At 39.2% G+C, this 18,682-nt stretch overlaps 1 long non-coding RNA gene across 2 annotated transcripts in view; it reads left to right on the forward strand.

Moving 5' to 3' along the window:
• LOC108581961 overlaps positions 1-16,197 on the forward strand; it is a 51,112-nt gene extending 34,915 nt beyond the window's left edge. For both annotated transcript variants that reach the window (XR_002517077.2, XR_002517076.2), the window contains exon 3: positions 15,706-16,197. This is a non-coding gene — a long non-coding RNA (uncharacterized LOC108581961). The remainder of the gene's footprint in view (positions 1-15,705) is intronic.
• The last annotated feature ends 2,485 nt before the right edge of the window (positions 16,198-18,682 follow it).

Genomic DNA, 18,682 nt, shown 5'->3' on the forward strand with positions numbered 1-18,682 from the left:
ATGGCAGCTCAGAACCACTTAATTATGAAAGTAGTAGTATATTCATTCTTTTTCACTCCTCCAAAAATTCTGAGATTAATTTGTAGATATTGCTGGCCTTGAATGAAGTGCTTAGTTCCTTGCCAATGGAAAACAAGATTCTGGTAATCTATAACGTAAGTAGGATCATGATTAATTAAAGTATCATCTATGGTTTCTTGGGAAAAAATACCTATTGAAGTAGTTGTCTTCAGGGATCAAGTGGCTGTTGCATTTTACCATTGTGGTAGTACAGATAACAACAAGGACTGTGAGTGGAATGACATCTATGACTGCACTGGAAACCTTACAGACAGAAAATGACAAATTGAAGGCTTTGAAGTCTAAGTTCAAGTCAAATTCAGACAGAGAACTTCTATAGCAACTTTGAAAAAAGTTTCTGATTTCTTATAGCTATAAGGTCAACATTATTAAAAATATAACTAGGTGGGTTGCAGAATTAAAATGGAAATTAAATTTAGAGACTCATTAAATCATTTATGTGACAATCAGGGCACTGGGAGCAAGCAGGATTCTAAGACTTGCACTGGACTTCGATGAAGCTAAATGCCCAAGTCTCTCGGAATAAGCAGAAGCAGCCCCTCTTATAACAGAGAAGATTGCCGGGCACGGTGGCTCACACCTGTCATCCCAGCACTTTTGGAGCTGGGGAGCGCAGATCACCTGAAGTCGGGAGTTCGAGACCAGCCTGACCAACATGGAGAAACCCCATCTCTACTAAAAAAAATACAAAATTAGCCAGACATGGTGGTGCATGCCTGCAATCCCAGCTACTTGGGAGGCTGACACACGACAATCGCTTGAACCCGGGAGGCTGAGGTTGCAGTGAGCCGAGATTGCACCATTGCACTTCAGTCTGGGCAACAAGACTGAAACTCCATCTCGTGGGGCGGGGAGGGGGGTGGGTGGCTGGAAAGGCCAGCCGAGGTGGCTCACGCCTGTAATTCTAGCACTTTGGGAGGCCAAGGTGGGTGGATCACCTGAGGTCAGGAGTTTGAGACCAGCCTCAACATGCAGAAACCCCGTCTCTACTAAAAACACAAAATTAGCCGGGCATGGTGGTACATGCCTGTAATCCCAGTTACTCGGGAGACTGAGGAAGGAGAATTGCTTGAACCCGGGAGGCAGAGGTTGCGGTGAGCCGAGATCGCACCATTGCACTCCAGCCTGGGCAACAAGAGCAAACTCCGTCTCAAACAAACAAACAAACAAACAAACGAAAAACCAGAGAAGATTGACCTTTCCTTCTTGAAAACTCTATAATCAATTCATCTGAAGCAGTTGACTTACAAGGGATACTTATTATCCTCAAGACCCACCCCCACTGCTGATTATTTTTTAGTCTAGACCTAAACTCGAGTTAGATCTCAGCATGATCAAACAGAATGGGGATTCAGACCTGGGGAGAAATGGCCTATACCAAAAAAAAAAAAGGCAGGATTTTGATAATTCATATAGAAGAAACCAAGAAAATATGTGTGAGAAGAGATTCCAAGGGTGTTAGGCTGAAAGGAACAGAATATAATTTTGTCTCCAGATTAATATATTGATATGAGAACATTTACCAGATAGTCTAGATTTAATGTTTTAGATAAAGCTAGAAATGGCTCTAATAGCTTGCTGGAATGACTAAATTTTTGACTCACTGATGGCCAACATTCAATGAAGTTTGGTGCCAGAACTTCTCTTGCATAATATATGAAAGGACTCCAAAAGCTAAAGAGGTAGGAATGTTGGAATAGATTTTCATATGAGACCAGTGTACCCATTTCTCTCTCCTACATCTTTCAAGAAGTCTCAGAGGAGATTTCCTTCCCTAAAGCATAAAGAAAAACATTAGTGAGGAAGATATGAGGATCCTTGACAAGCTCTGTGGTGTCTGTTCTTTATAGCCCAGGAATGATCACGGAAGATATTGGCATTGAAATGGACATAATACCACCTTTTATTCACCTTAATAATATTTCTCTGCCCACTTTTCTTTCATAAACACACATGAAGTCCTATTCTCCTGGAGCAAGAGGAATTGCTAGAGGAAGTGAAAAGTGTTTGCATTTCAGATCTCTATTATTTTTGCCACTAACTGCTGCAAAATTTTGTCTAGCTACTCTAGGGAGAGGTGGGAATTTCAAAGATTGCTGAAGATAATAGCAGACCTGGCCCAGGTGTTCTCAAATCCTAACTTTTAGTTACTGAAATGAAGACGAAAAATGAGGGCAGTTATACAAGAAACTAAGATAATGTGTTATCAGTTAGGACTTCCATTTTTCCAATTCTCCCAGGACCTGTAACTCCACCAATGACAACCTTTTAAAAATTTCAAATTAAGTCACCAGAATTGAGATAAAGTAGTTAATTTTATCACTCTTCAAAGAAACTACTTTGAATTTTTCTGGAAAGCCAAGCCATTTCACTGATAATTTTAGTAGAATGATTTACGTGTTCTCAGAATTACTGAAACATTATTGATTTACTGAAGGGCCTTATCACTGACATGGTAATAATTTGTTTCCTTCACTGAAAATAAGAAGTTACTTTTAAAAGGAAAAGAAAATTTGTGATAGTCTGAAGGAGAATGTATCTTGTAGCAGATTCATATATATCTAAATTTACAAAATTCAATACCAACTTTTTCTTGTACATAAATGCACCAAACCTTGGTTAATACATAGAACTCTTGGTGATTAAATGCTTAACCATCATCATCTTTAAAAATCCAAATGCTTGTCCTGAGGCTTTGTCTGTGCCTTAAAATCCTGCATATTACTACTTTAGCATCTTTACAACTCAGGGCTTGTAAATCGTAGGGCGCTAGGGGAAGAAAGTACCTGCCAGGGTATACAAACTCATGGTACGTTTGTCTAAGGGTAGGGAGTCATAAACTGGCAGCAGGTGATTTTCTTTTCTTTTCATTATCATTTGATCTCCCTACTTTTCTCAAATTTGTATGGGGCCAGGCCAGCAGCTCTGCATATGAGTGGGTTGTATGGGAATGCTTTCATTTTCTCCCCTAAACCTGCTCTCAAATGATCACTTTCTAGCATCTACTGATGGATCTTAGGGATGTTCATGTTTCTTAAGAAATTTAGCCCCATAAAAGGTATGAAGAGATTTACCCAAGTAGCAGATAAAGTTAAGAGATGTCACTTCCTTGATGTGCAACTCTCCCACTAGGATTGCAACTGGGACACTATCAATGTTCACTTTTCCAGCCCTCCCGTCTCCTTTTTACCCCTAGCCATGGCAAACATGGAATGAATACAGCACTAATTCTCCACATTTTTTATCTCAAGACCACTTTGCACACTTAAAAATTGAAGATTCAAAGGACTTTTGTTTGTGAGTGTTATGTCTATTGATAGCTGCTGTATTAGAAATTGAAATGAGAGAAATTTTTAAGAATTGATACATCCTAAAACACAATAACAAACCTACTATATGTTAATATAAATAACACATTTTATGAAAAATTAGAAGAGTAGCATTGTTTTACATTTTTTACAAATTTCCCTAATGACTACTTAACAGAAAACAGTTGTATTCTCACATCTTCTTCTGCAGTGGGTCTATTGCAATATATTGCTTTGGATGAAGTATATGAATAAAATTCAGCATTACACAGATATGTACTTGAAAAAAGGAGGAGTATTATAAGAACTTTTTCAGATAAATGGGGATAATCTTCTTTGATACTACACCAAAACTGGACAAGTCCTAGCTAGTTCTTAAAGGATGGTTCCAATGTGAAATCTGAAACCATGGCAGTGAAGGTTATGTAGTCTTTTACATTAAAATCTAGTGCCCTATTTTGTACCTTGAAAATTTCTATTACCCATGCATGATTTTGTACCATGATGCACTGGCCATTTGGAAAATATTGGTTCATTGAATTATTCATATCTTTCAAATGTTGACACATTTCTTTGTACAGCATCAAAAATCACATTCATTAATATTACCACTGATTTCATTTAAAAAAAGTCATAGTATTGGGATGATGTCAGGCTTATAGTGGCATATACAAGTTTCCCAAAATTCTAAGTTTTGCTTGAAAGCTAGAATGTTATCATTGGATACAAATACTGCCAGTTGTATTTCTTGCAGACTCACTTCATTCATTTTTGAGAAAATGACAGATACCCAAGTCTGAATTACTGTAGTTTGGTGTCTGTTGTTCTTTCAAGAAAAAAAATGGTGTTCCATGAAAAAAGCAGCTAATTCAGCTTGCAGCTCAAACAATTAATTGTACAAGTGCTTTTTCTTGAGAGAATCATTAGATTTTGGTATTCCATAGAAGTGCCTTATACATCCCATTTGGTCACACAGAATATTAAAAAGACCCAAAGGTTGAGATTTCAATGACATTAATAATTTTTACTGCTTCACCAGGGCATTCTTATGTGAAACAGTTTTTTTTTTTTTCCCCCTACTCCTGTGAGTACCTGGCGATAAAGAATATAATGACTATTAGTATCAGTTAAGTGTCTGCTTTGGTTTAAATGTTATTGTTTCCTCTAAAATTCATGTGTTGAAAACTTAATCCCTATGGCAACAGTATGGGAGGTGTATGGATTAATGACGTTATAAAAGGGCTCACAGGAACAAGAGTGGCTTTCTCTCATTTCTGCTCTTCTGCCATGTGGGGACCTGGCCTTCTTCCCCTCCAACAGACACAGCACTCAGGTGCCATTTTGGAAGCAGGGAAACTGGGCCTTCACCTGCCAGTGCCATGATCAGCCTTCAGAATTGTGAGATAATTAATTTCTGTTCCTTATAAATCATCTAATCTCAGTTATTCTGTTATATTAGGTTGGTACAATCACTTTTCCACCCACAGTTTTTTTTTTGCATTATCTATTGGGGGACCAGCCCCCAATATTTCATCGTAGGTTCTTTCTATTTTCCCTAAGTGTTGGCTGGTCTGAGAAATAAAGAGAAAGAGTACAAAAAGAGAAATTTTACAGCTAGGCCTCCGGGGGTGCCATCACATATTGGTAGGACCATGATGGTGACCCTGAGCCACAAAACCAACAAGTTTTTATTAGGGATTTTAGACGGGGAGGGGATGTACGAATAGGGAGTAAGTCACAAGGATCACATTCTTCAAAGGGCAATAAAAGATCCCAAGGCAAGGATAAAATTAGAATTACTGATGAGGGTCCACATCCTGCTGTGCATGCATTGTCTTGATAAACATCTAAACAGGAAATAGGGTTCGAGAGCAGGCAACTGGTCTGACTAGAATTCACCAGACTGGAATTTTCCAATCCTAGCAAGCCTGGGGGCACTGTAGGAGACCAGGGCGTATTTCAGTCCTTATCTCAACCGCATAAGAGAGACACTCCCAGAGCGGCTGTTCATAGACCTCCCCCCAGGAATGCATTCCTTCCCCAGGGCTATCAGTTATTAATATTCCTTGCTAGGAAAAGAATTCAGTGATATTTCTCCTACTCACATATCTGTCTATAGGCTTTCTGTGAGAAGGAAAATATGGCTGTATTCTGCCCGACCCCGCAGGCAGTCAGACCTTATGGTTATTTCCCTTGTTCCCTGAAAATCACTGTTATTCTGTTCTTTTTCAGGGTGCACTGATTTCATATTGTTCAAACACACATGTTTTGCAAACAATTTGTACAGTTAATGCAATCATCACAGGGTCCTGAGGTGACATACATCCTTAGCTTATGAAGATGATGGGATTAAGAGATTAAAGACAGGCATAAGAATTATAGGAGTATTGATTGGGGAAATGATAAATGTCCAAGAAATCTTCACAATTAGTGTTCAGAGATTAAGACAGGCATAAGAAATTATAAAAGTATTAATTTTGGGAACTAATAAATGTCCATTAAATCTTCACAATTTATGTTCTTCTGCCGTGGCTTCAGCCAGTCTCTCCGTTCGGGGTCTGGTCCCTGACTTCCTGCAATAATTATCAAAACAAATGTCAATACAGTGAAAAAGGCAAATAACAACTTAGTATTATTTTGAAAATAATTTTTATCTCACAGGCCTCACACATTTAGAAGTACTGGTCTATAGGTCTAGCATATGAGACAGTGACACAATTCTAAAAGGTAAGTCTTTTAGTGTAATTCTCTTGAGCTTTCTCCAGCCTACTTTTTATGTTCCTGCTGTGCTAAGTCTGATTTTTTTTTTCTATAGGTCTTTTGGGGAAACCTATCTACTTACTTTCCTATTCTCTTCTGCCTGTGTTGAGTGCTCACCCTTGGCACTAACTGTCTTTTTGTCAGTTTGCTCAATTAATCAAATATTTATATTTAGACATATGTTACATATGTTAAAAAATATACATCAAGAATTATATTTGTCCTGTCTGCTTCATATCTTCCAGAAATTCAACATTTATTTGGGGTTCATAGCATTCTTACTGATTTTTTTTTAGTGTTGCTATTTTTCTTCTTTTTATATCTTTATTATTTCAATGGCATTTTTGGAAGAAGTGGAAAAACTTCTTTTCCATTTATCATTTTCTTAAATCCAAAAGTATTTCTTCTATTTGGAAATAATGGGAATTTGGACTTTCCACTAGTTTGGATGGATCTTTCTCCTAACTAGTTGACTTGAATAGTGAGGTTTTAGGTACTTTATGACTTGGAGGTTCACTCTTCACGTGACTGTCAACTTTGGCTGTGCTGCTTCCCTCCAGAGTTCACATCAAGGGCAGGGAGGTTATACAAGCCAGAGATGTCATGGTGTATCAGTTTTTCTAGTTGGCTCAATCCCAGAGCAATGCTCTGTTTTTACTCTAAACAATCCCTCACTGAATTTGTCAACAGGGATTGAGTCTGGCTTTTAAGGTCCTGTTTGAAAAATATCTATCCTTTTCAGTATGTTTTCATGACTTCTTTCATGTTTTCTGGTATGAAATTAAGATAAAAATATCTTTCTTTTCACCAAGTTTGAAATCAAGCAAATAGATGAAAATCTTTGTGGGAGAGCTATTGGAAGGATGGTTGTAGCATGAAAGGAGGCTATGTACCATTAACTGACTAATGCAGAATTCAAGATAAGGTCATCATTCACAATGAGTTGTGTTTTTTTTGGTTGCGATTATTAGCAACATATCGAGGTCTTCAATGCCAGGAAAGATTAGACTCTGTATTGTATTTACATTGGATACTTTTTACTTTAGTAGTGATAAAATTCACAAAGATTCTTTCGAAGGGTTGAAATTTTCTACAATAAGTCTAAAATTCAGATGTCAGAGAGATTTTTCTTTTAGAAAGATTTTCAGAAAAGGTATATTAATTCAGTTCCTATTGATGGTGTCAGATCCACTTCTGGTGCTTTGATATATTCTACAGACATTTTAAAAAGTTCTTATCCAGTACTAGAAAATAAATTACATTGAAGCAAAAGTTCTTCTTGAGCTGATAATGCTGCTCAGCTAAGAAAAAATTCGTGAGTTGAATACTTGTTGATCGAATCTGGGTAAAATAGCTTTGAAGAATCTGACATTTCTAAATGGCTCTTAGTAGTTACAAATACAGTAAGAAGATGAGTCTTACTAACTTATAACCAACATGGTTGATAACAAGATATTATTGTTTGGCATTCGTAGCAGTAACCATAGCACCATTTCTCAAAGCTCTTCTCTAAGAGGGCTGTAAAGTAGTAGATTGTCGTTCAGGAAATATTCATTCCTTCCCTTCTAACTCCTACAGTAGTGTTGTATTCTTCCTTTTCCTACTGATGCTAGACTTGGTTGTGTGACTTGCTTTGGCCAATGGAATGTGGGTGGAAGTGATATCATACAAGATTTGAGCCTAAGCCTTAAGAGGAATTATGTACCTTCCCTCATTGCTCTATGAGCTTTTGTCCTCTGCAATGAGAATAAAATGCCCCTGGGGACTGTGGCTCTTTCAGCCTGAATATCCACAGTTTCTCCACAGAGCTGCAGCCTGAAGCAGCCTATGATTCTATCTGAAGACTTGTGAACATGAGAATAAATGCTTATTGCTGCATGACAGAGTTTTAAAATGGTTTGTTATTCAGCACAATCTGACTTGTATAGGGACACAGATCATTTCCTAGACATCGTCCAATAGTGGCTTTTAGGATATTAAGGTCGAAGGTACTATGATTACTAGATTGCTGAAAGAGGCAGAGTTTTCAAAATTTTGCCAATCACTTCTTTGACACATTGATTGTTAAAGACTGTGTTGCTTAATTTCCTCATAGTTGTGCGTTTTCAGATTTCCTTATGTGATTTATTTCTAGTTTCATGCCATTATGGTTGGGGAAGATTCTTTATATGATTTTGTAGAGGCAGAAGCAACTCAATTTTGGATGCTAACCCGCTATGTTGACTTCTGATTAACTCCAGTTCTGGGAATGCCTCTGAGATTTCTAGTTTATCTACTGTGAAGAGCACATACTTACCATAAACCCTGCCCTTAGGTCAAAACAACCTTGATGGTGCATTTTTTTTATAGATATATGAAGCACATATACCCTTTCCTTGTGGTATATAAGCCCTGAGTCTGGGAGTTAATGGTGCAGGAATCTACTGTTTTGCGGCTGCCTGAGTCAGAGCTTCTGTTTGTCAGTCACTTTTTAATGTTTCTTTCTGGCTAGGAGCAGTGGCTTATGCCTGTAATCCCAGCACTTTGGAAGCCAAGGCTGAAGGATTGCTTGAGGCCAGGAGTTTGAGACCAGCCTGGGCAACATAGCAAGACCCTGTTTCTACAAAAAATAAAAAATAAAAAAAATTAGCTGGATGTGGTGATACGTGCCTGTAGTCTCAGCTCTCAGGAGTCTGAGGTGGGAGGATTGCTTGAGCCTAGGAGTTTGAGATTGAAATGAGCTATGTTCATGCCATGGCACTCTAGACTGGACAAGAGAGTGAGATCTTGTGTTTATAAAGCAAACAAACCAACTGTTTCTTTCTGAGAAACTAGATGTGTTAGCCTCTTTCTTTGGCCTCTTGGCCTTTAGGGGTAGGTCTGCATAGAACTGCTCAGGGGTGGAACAGATTTTAATCTTTTAAAATTTATTGAGACTTGTTTTGTGACCTAGTACATAGTCTATACTAGAGAATGTTCCATGTGTACTTGAGAGAATGTGTACTCTGTTGTCGTTGGGTGGAGTGTTCTGTATATGTCTGTTAGGTCTAGTTGGTTTATAGTTTTGTTGGAAAGTCCTTTATTTATTTCCGTGTTGATCTCTTAATAATTGTTCTATCCTTTATTGAAAGTGGGAGTACTGAAGTCTCTAACTGTTATCGTAGAACTGTCATTTCTGCCTTAAATTCTATCAGTTTTGCTTTACATATTTTGGGGCTCTGTTATTAGGTATATATGTGTTTATAATTGTTATACCATCTTGATGGACTGATCCTTTTACCAATATATATAATACCTTTCTTTATCTTTCTGTTCATAGGTGCTTTCTAATATAAAGTGTTACATTGTGGATATTCAACCCATCTAATTGCCCACTAACATCTACTTTAAGCATAACTTTTATGCAATAAATTCCTTAAGATTTGCTGCACAAAAAGGTATAAATGAGGTTGGTATTTAAAGGATGCAAAGAAGACTAGTGTGGCTAACAGTGGTATCAAGGGGAGTCAGAGAAGTGGGCAAGGGCTTTGTAAAATAAGGTAAGAATGTGGATTTTATTGCCAATGGTATAAATATTTAATGGAGGATTTTAAGCATGAGATTTATAATTTAAGAAGATCACTCTGGGGACTGTTTTAAGAATGGGTCATAGGTAGGGAGAAGGGTAAGGCTTTCTCTATAGTGCAGGCAAGAGATGTTGATGGATTAGACCAGAGGGGCAATAATGAAGATTAGGGAAGTGTAGACTTGTAAGATATATTTTGTATATAGAGTGGATAGAACTTACTGATGAGTTTCTGTAGGGAATGGGATAGATGACTCAGGGATGACTCTTGGTTATTTTTGTTTGTTTGTTTGTTTTGTTTAGTTTTTTGGTTTTACCTCTGTAGTATTTCCTCAGACAAGGAGAGCATAACTGCCCTGTGGCTGCACCTTGTCCGCTGCATAGACAGAGCCCATTTATTAAGACAGGGGAATTTCAATACAGAAAGAGTAATTCACGCAGAGCTGACTGTGCAGGAGACCAGAGTTTTATTATTATTCAAATCAGTCTCCCCAAGGATCAGAGGATCAGAGTTTTTAAGGACAGAGTTTTTAAGGACCAGAGTTTTTGAGGACAACTTGGTGGGTGGGGGGAAACCAGTGAGCCAGTTGTGCTGATTGTCAGGTCAGAGATGAAATCATAGAGAGTCAAAGCTGTCTTCTTGCACTGAGTCAGTTTCTGCATGGAAGCTACAAAGTCAGATGAACCAATTTATTGATCTGGGTGGTGCCAGTTGATCCATCATGTGCAGGGTCTGCAAAATATCTCAAGCAATGATCTTAGGAAAAGTTTAGGGAGGGTTGGAATCTTGTAGTCTCCAGCCATATGACTACTAAACCATAATTTCGAATCTTGTGGCTAATTTGTTAGTCCTACAAAGGCAGTCTAGTCCCCAGGCAAGAAGGAGGTTTGTTTTGGCAAAGGCTGTTATCATCTCTGTTTTAAAGTATAAGCTAAGTTTCTCCCAAAGTTGGTTCAGCCTATGCCCAGGAATGAACAAGGACAGCTTAAAGGTTAGTAGCAAGATGGAGTCAAGATGAAAGTTAGATCTCTTTCACTGTCTCGGTCATAATTTTGCAAAGACGGGTTCAAGAGGAGGAGTAGCAGGTCTTTTTGTTTGTTTGTTTGTTTGGCTAGTTCCTTGGTGGAGGACAATAAATCAAATGTTCTTTTTGTTTGTTTTGTTTTTTAAGCTTGAGATACCTATTTTAGTTTAGACAACCTTTCAAGAAGGAAGGATTAGTTAGTTGGGTCAAATGTTATGAGACGTCAAGTCGGATGGAGACCAAGAAGTGACCACTACTTTGTCAATATTTGGAAAGATCAGTCTCTGGTATAAACAGACAACCACAGAATGGGAGAAAATTTTTGCAAACTATGCATCTGGCAAAGGTCTAATATCCAGCATCTATAAGGAACTTAAATTTACAAGAAAAAAATAACCTCATTAAAACATGGGCAAAGGACATGAGCAGACACTTTTCAAAAGAAGATATACATGTGGCCAACAAGCATATGGAAAAAAGCTCAACATCACTGATCATTAGAGAAATACAAATTGAAACCACAATGAGATACCATCTCACACCAATCAGAATGGCTATTATTAAAAAGTCAAAAAATAACAGATTCTTGAGAGGTTGCAGAGAAAAAGGAACACTTATATGCTGTTGGTGGGAATGTAAATTAGTTCAGCCATTGTGGAAGACAGTGTGCCAATTCCTCAAAGACCTAGAAGCAGAAATACCATTTGATCCAGCAATCCCATTACCAGTATATACCCAAAGGAATATAAGTACATGCATGTGTACATAAAAATATATGCATGTGTATGCTCATTGCAGCACTATTCACAATAGCAAAGACATAGAATCAACCTAAATGCCCATCAATGATAGACGGGATAAAGAAAATGTGGTACATATGTACCATGGAATACTATGTAGCCATAAAAAAGAATGAGATTGTGTCCTTTGCAGGAATATGGATGAAGCTAGCAAACTAACACAGGAACAGAAAACCAAATATTGCATGTTTTCACTTATAAGTGGGAGCTAAATGATGAGAACTCAGAGACACATAGAGGGGAACAACAGACTTTAGGCCTACTTGAGGGTGGAGGGTGGGAGGAGGGAGAGGATCAGAAAGAATAACTATTGGGTACTAGACTTAATACGTGGGTGATGAAATAATTTGTACAACGAACCCCTATGACATAAGTTTACCTATGTAACAAACCTGCACATGTACCCCTGAACTTAAAAGTTAAATTAAAAAAAAGGAATAGTTTCTGGTAAGTGATGGGGGTAGAAACTTGATTGGAGTGGGCTGAGAAGAGATTGTGAGATGATAGGTGGAGATGATGTTCATGTATAACTCTATCAAGAATGTTTCCTGTAGTGGGTTTGAGTAGTTCATAATAGTTGAAGGAGATTGTGAGGTTTAAGGAAGTTCTCCTTTTTTTTTTTTTTTTTTTTTAAATACGATAGAACATAATTAGTATCCCTGGCCTCCACCAAATGCCACTAGGGCTCCATGGTCACTGTGACATCAAAATGCACCATCACTGGTTTCCAAATTTTCCTTGGAGAGGGAAATCGTGTTCCCCTCCACTTCCTCAACTACAACATGTTTGTGTAACAATGCAAATAATCTATTAGAGAGAGAGAATGTGGAGAGAAATGGGACAATTGCAGGAGTGAATACTGAGAATGCCAGAGGGGATGGAATTTAGATGGGACAGGGATATTTTGTCCATTGTGAAAGAAAGAAAGCAAAGCAAATATGTACTGAATAAGAAGGTTGGTATTTTGTTGGTGAGAAGATGAGGGAGATCTGTTAACTGCTTTTTTTAAAAAAAAATGAGGCAGAAGGATAGATTATCTGTTGGGTATAGGGGCAAGTATTGGAGCAATGAATTTGAATAGGGAGAAGATGGGACCTACTCATTTTGAATGTGAATGCTAGGAAAGTGTTCTTGGATTGAAAGAAGCTTGAGCATCCTTTTAAGATTTGATTGTCGTCTGTTTCCACCATTCAACTTAGCTCCATGAGTTCAGAAACCTTGTCTCTCTTGTTGTACAACAGCATACCTATATCGCCTGACATGGTATCTAGTGCCTTGTAGGTACTTGATAAATGTTTATTCTATAATTTAATAGTGATAGTGCTTGGCTTCCTGTTGAAATTGCTAGAAGACACCTATTCACTAACTTTACCAGTATTCCATAGACTGTTAATGCTGGTCAGTTGTGCCTGAATTCCAAAGGGAAGAGGGGATAATGAGACGTGTCTGGTTCTCCCTACACATCATGGCCTGACCTAGTTTTTCAGGATAACTTTGGAATGCCCTTGGTTGGACATTCTACCAAGGAAGTAGGCAGGTTTGAGGAGCGTACATTCAGTTTGATGGGGAGCTTAGAATTTTATTTTTGGTTTATGAAACCCACATATTCTCTGAAGAATTCCAGCTGTATTATATATAATATATATGTATTGTAGAAAAAATAAGAAAAAACAGATAGAGCATCTTGACACTGGAAGTATCTTTCTCAGATACCATCTGGTAGATTAACTGCAGTCATTCACTTCCTCCTTCTTAGCAAGTGAATTATATTTCCTCTTTCCATTGACTCAGGGCTTGGCCATATGACTTGCTTTGGCCAATGAAATGTTAGCAGTATGACATATGCTATATCTGAGCAGAAGCTGTAAACATGATTGCTTGATTTGGCTTGGCCATTCATGTTTCTGTTCTCTGCCATGAGCTGAGCATGTCTCAGACCCTTCTGCTTGGGTCCTGGCATAAGAAGAAAGGTGGAGAGGACTCTGTCTAGCCCACAGCCATATCCTCCGTGTGGTGAAAAATATGCATCTGTGCTTCTAAGCCACTAAAATTGTTTTCTGTTATTGAAGCAAGGGTTCTTTCCTCCAAGAATTGACTGTCAAGCTCAATGCTTTCAATCAACAACAGGGATGTCATGCAAGGTGCCAGACCCTCCTTTTGTATCCATTGATCAGGGGATTATTTCCTCTTGAACCCAAATATGACCTCAGAATCCTTTTGAATACAGGGCCCCAAGGAGCTACCGCCAGTCAAGTGGATGTAGCTGGTGAGATGAAACCTGTCTGGCCTGATTCCACTACACTATTTTGTCTTCTAAGATTGATAACTTTTGCTTAGATGGGTCCTCCAAAGTAGGAATGTCCTTGGACATGCCAATCAGAACTGCCTGTCTCAGAAAACTCATTTATTATTTTATTATTTATAATGTTTTATAATATTTTTAATGCTTACCATATTATTAGTGTCTTGAAATCAATAATACTGTAATACTAATAGTGCTCAAATTCATGAAGATGTGACTTGCTCAAGGTCACACACTCTAGTCTGTTTGTGTCTTATGACCACAGTCTCTACATTATCCTCATGGATCCCAGGTGTGGCTAAAGGATTCCACTGGCTACAGCCTTTGAATTTTTTCTTTCTCTGGGCCCCAAACTTCCTTATTTCCTGGATTCCAGGGGGACTGAAGCATATGGATCCTTTAGATCCCTCTTCCACCAAGAGCTGATATCCAAGTGTCTTTATAGGTGAAGAGAACTGCAAAGGAATTGTATTAGAAAGGAGTTATTAGTGGAGCCAGGAGAGGCACATGACTGGCTTAGGAGGCCTCTCCTGGCAAAAGCATATTCCTGAACTTAACCAAAGCGGCATCAGAGGCTTTACTGAGAAAACCGATGAGGAAAGCCAGGTGTCCTTAGCATGTTATTGAACGTCAACGTGTCCATTAAAAAGGTACAGTGCAGGCTCTGTCAAAACATGGGGTTGGGGGACAAGGTAACTAAGATCCTCACTACTTCTGGGTAATGGAAAAAAAATGCTGAGATTCACTGGGGTTGTGGTCCATAGTTTTAGCTGCAAGGTGACTCATCCATGGGACAGTCAATCATTATAATCAGGGTTAATCATTTATAAAAAGAATTTCCTGCTGAGAGAAAGCAGCTTCATGGGGTATCAGGCCAGATGTTCTTCTAAGCATTTACAACTCTGTGATGAGGTTGCTACTGCCCCATTTTATGTTTATTTTTCAACTGATGTCATTTTTTTCAAAGTGGTTATGTTTTCAGCCTTGTCATTCCTGCCACTAGGCAGCTTCCAAATTGTCCATTCTTGGCAATGTTTAATGCCTTGTCGCCTGTCTTGCTGTCAGGGGCAGCTCATTTGAGCTGCCAAGAGGGCCTGCTTTATTGCTCAGCCAGCCAAGGCCTAAGCTGCTTTATGACATTTCAAAGTGAATCGATGATAGAAATTTCAATTTGTTTCAGAAGAGAGTTGTCAGCAGACCTAGAGCTCAGAAAATGAGTGACCAGGTCTTTAAAAGGCATTGATTTGAGTGCACATAGATGAAAGACACCCTGAATGCTGTTTCAGCATGTGTTTAGTCTCTGAAGTTTATCCTTATTTATATGTAGTTACTACTTCTGAAAAATGCTTGGATAGCCTAATACTGCCAATTAGAATTCATTCTTTTCTACTTTGATAAATGTGATGATCATAGGTTGTTTTTGTCTGTCCCTTTGGGGGACTACCACACCTCCACTCTCAGTACCTGTGGTTTTGATGGAGCTAATTTCAGACCTTTGTCCCAGGGGTAGGCCTGCCCAGTGAGACACATGGATTTGTCTTAGGGATGGACATGTTAGCTGTATCAGTCAGGATCTTGGAAACAGATGACACTTTCAAAATGGGTTATCAAATAACCCTTCCATGGAGGCGTAGGTGGAGTGTGGGAAAACCGTAAAGGATAGTGCAGTTTCTGGGCTGCTCATAGTAGGGCATCGTACTGCTTTTAGGTTGCAGAGGCAAAACTGGGAAGCCATTACTAGAACTCAAAGAGAGAAAGTGTGTGGAGAGAGCTGCAGGCAGGACCTGTGACTATTGGCTGAAAGATATAACCAACTCATGTGGACCCTTGCAAGGGGTGCTGGGGGAAATGAACATCCTGACCTCATTCTTCTCTCTTCCTCCAGCCTCCCACTGGTCTTACTATTGACAATACCCAAGGGAAGAAGGCACAGAGGAAAGGAGCCATTGATACATCCAATCTCTCACCTACCAAGCTGGAAGAAGAGTAGAGTGAACCTCTCAGCTACTGAGCTGGAAGTAGAGGAGTGAATAGATTTGGAGGTCAAGCTGAGGATATCTGGCACAAGAGCCAATTTAGGCCAATTGAGAGTTAGTTCTGGGACTTTTAATGGAGCAATTGGGCAACAAGTTCTTCTTTCTGCTGAAATTACTGTGAAATAGGCCTGGTGGCCATCTCATCACCACTCTGGAAAGAGGGCAAAAAGATGGGGACAAATTCCTGATGATATCATTTAAGGACTTGAACCCAGTGACACTTGAGGACTACCCCTAGAATTTTCAACTAGGGGCCAATAAATCCTATCTCTGCATTAGCTAGTCAGGTTTCTCTCACTTGCATCTGAAAGAGGTCTGACAAATAAACAGTCTACACAGTTCTACACATTGCAAAACTCAGTTCATGGTGCCATTGAGATGATCTCCTGCCACATGCAGCAATGGCACTAACATACTCATTCCACTAAATCTGGGTTTTCTTGGTGTCAGTCCCTGTTCTTTCGTAACCCTCTCCAGCTGTAGCCTCAGTTCCACCCTGTTCCTTTGTAGTCTTAACAAAGATAGCCAGGATGTCACTGGTCCAGAGGCATCATTGAGCAGCATCTGGAATTTTATGAATTCAGTATGTTTTGGAGACAATTTTTTTTTTTTTTTTTTTGAGATAGAGTCTCTCTCTGTCACCCAGGCTGGAGTGCAGTGGCGCGATCTCAGCTCACTGCAACTTCTTCCTCCTGGGTTCAAGCGATTCTTCTGCCTCAGGCTCCTGAGTAGCTGGGACTACAGGTGTGCGCCACCACAACCCGCTAATTTTTGTATTTTTTTTAGTAGAGACAGGGTTTCACCATGTTGGCCAGGATGGTCTTGATCTCTTGATCTTGTGATCCGCCCACCTTGGTCTCCCAAAGTGCTGGGATTACAGGCGTGAGCCACCGCGCCTGGCCAGGAGACAATATTTTCAAACATGCAGGGAAAATAATGCAGGTCCCCTTTAGTAGGAAAAAAAAGGCTGGAATTAATATAGACTGAGGTTTGGTGATTTAATTGAAATATTGAAATGTGTGCAAAGCTGGTAGATGTTGGGCCAGATCAAATAATTCTATGAGAGAATTATTTTAACATAAGGATAGACCTAGTCCATGGACTCAGGTTGAGTAATAACTTTTCTGAAAGATACATAGCATCAAAAGACATTTGGTAAGTCCTTGGTTAGCATCTTTGATAGGTGGCAGATCTTTTATTTATAGAGAGCCCTCTTCTTGGAGTGTGTGTGTGTGTGTGTGTGATTGTACATATGTGTATGCATAAAACAAAGTCATCTTTAAATTATGCTTTTCACCAGCAGGAAATAAAAGGAAAGAGTTTGTAGGCTGAGGGCCAGGAATGTCCCATCTCCTTCAGGGTAGTCCTGCAGATGGACCTTCCCCCTAGGCGCACATGTCTTGCCTTCCCTCCTTTCATACAGGGCAAAGAGTGAAAATCCCTATCTGCGCACACGTGGAGCTGGGAATGGGAAAGGGCTGAAGCACAGCATGGCAGAGCAGAAAGAGCACACCCTCGAACCAGACTAGGTTTCCAGCCTCTTCTATTCATGATCTGTGAGGCCTTCACTTAATCTCCCCAGGTTCTTGTTTCCTCCTTTGTAAAATGGGGATACTAATATCTTCCTTAGGGCACTATTGTGAGGATTAAATGAGATCGAGTGAACAAAGCTTCTAAAGTCCTGCTGGGTGAACGTCTTCATAAGCGGCCAAAACAATAACAATGATGACAAATCTGGGCAAGTCAGATCAGCAGCACATCCAAGATTCACTTTGAAGCCTGTAGGACAATGCCTGGCACTCAATAGCAAATGTTAGTTCCCATCTCCTTCTTCCCGCTTTCCCCGGGAGTGTTTAGTCCCTCAAATAGAATCCTCTGCTGACTGCATCTCAGGGCTTCATGAGATGATGGGAACAATGAGAGCTTCGGAAAACCATAGTTTGCTTTTTTGGCCCAATAACCCCATCTTTGAGAATTAGCCTAAGAAATCACCTGAAAGAAAAAAAAAGTCATTTGTGCTAAGAGTTTACTACAGAATCATTTGTAAGAGCAAAAAAAAAAAAAAAAAAAAAAAAACCTACCAATATTCAATAATGATGTCAGTTCAATTATGGTAATTCAACTAAATGGGTTATTCTACAGTCATTGAAATGATACTTTCAAAGGCTATACAGCAACATGGAAACTCTTTATGATTTAATGTTAAGTCAAAAGATACAGGGCAGGGCATGGTGGCTCACTCCTGTAATTCCAGGACTTTGAAAGACCAAGACGAGAGGATTGCCTGAGGCCAGGAATTTGAGACTAGCCTGGGCAACATAACAAGACCTCATCTCTACAAAAAAATTTAAAAATTAGCTGAGCGTGGTGGTGCATGCCTGTAGTCCTAGCTCTTCAGGAGGCTGGGTGAGAGGATCACTTGACAGGAGTTTGAGGCTGCAGTGAGCAGTGACCTTTGATAGTGCCACTGCACTCCAGCTTGGGTGATACAGTGAGAACCTGTTTCTAAAAAAAAAGATACCTACAGAATTGTGCCTGTACTATGTCATACTATGATACAGGCCTGTGTCCATGTGGGGGGCACTACTGGGAGTTTCTGTCCCTTGGGTGCTTCATTTTTGTCATCTTTACACACTGGGTTTGCGTATTTAGGTAGGGAAATTCTCTAACCTTTTACAACTTAGTTTATTTTTTGACCAGGTATGAATATTTATTATGTATAAACCTTACAAGGCCAGGAGAGAGAACACAGAAAAATAAAATAAAAACAGTCTCATTCTTTAAAATAGCAAATATTGTGATGAATTTCAACAATGCATTTCAACT

Source organism: Papio anubis, chromosome 12 (genome assembly GCF_008728515.1).
Source record: "Papio anubis isolate 15944 chromosome 12, Panubis1.0, whole genome shotgun sequence".
Classification (NCBI taxonomy): Eukaryota; Metazoa; Chordata; class Mammalia; order Primates; family Cercopithecidae; genus Papio; species Papio anubis.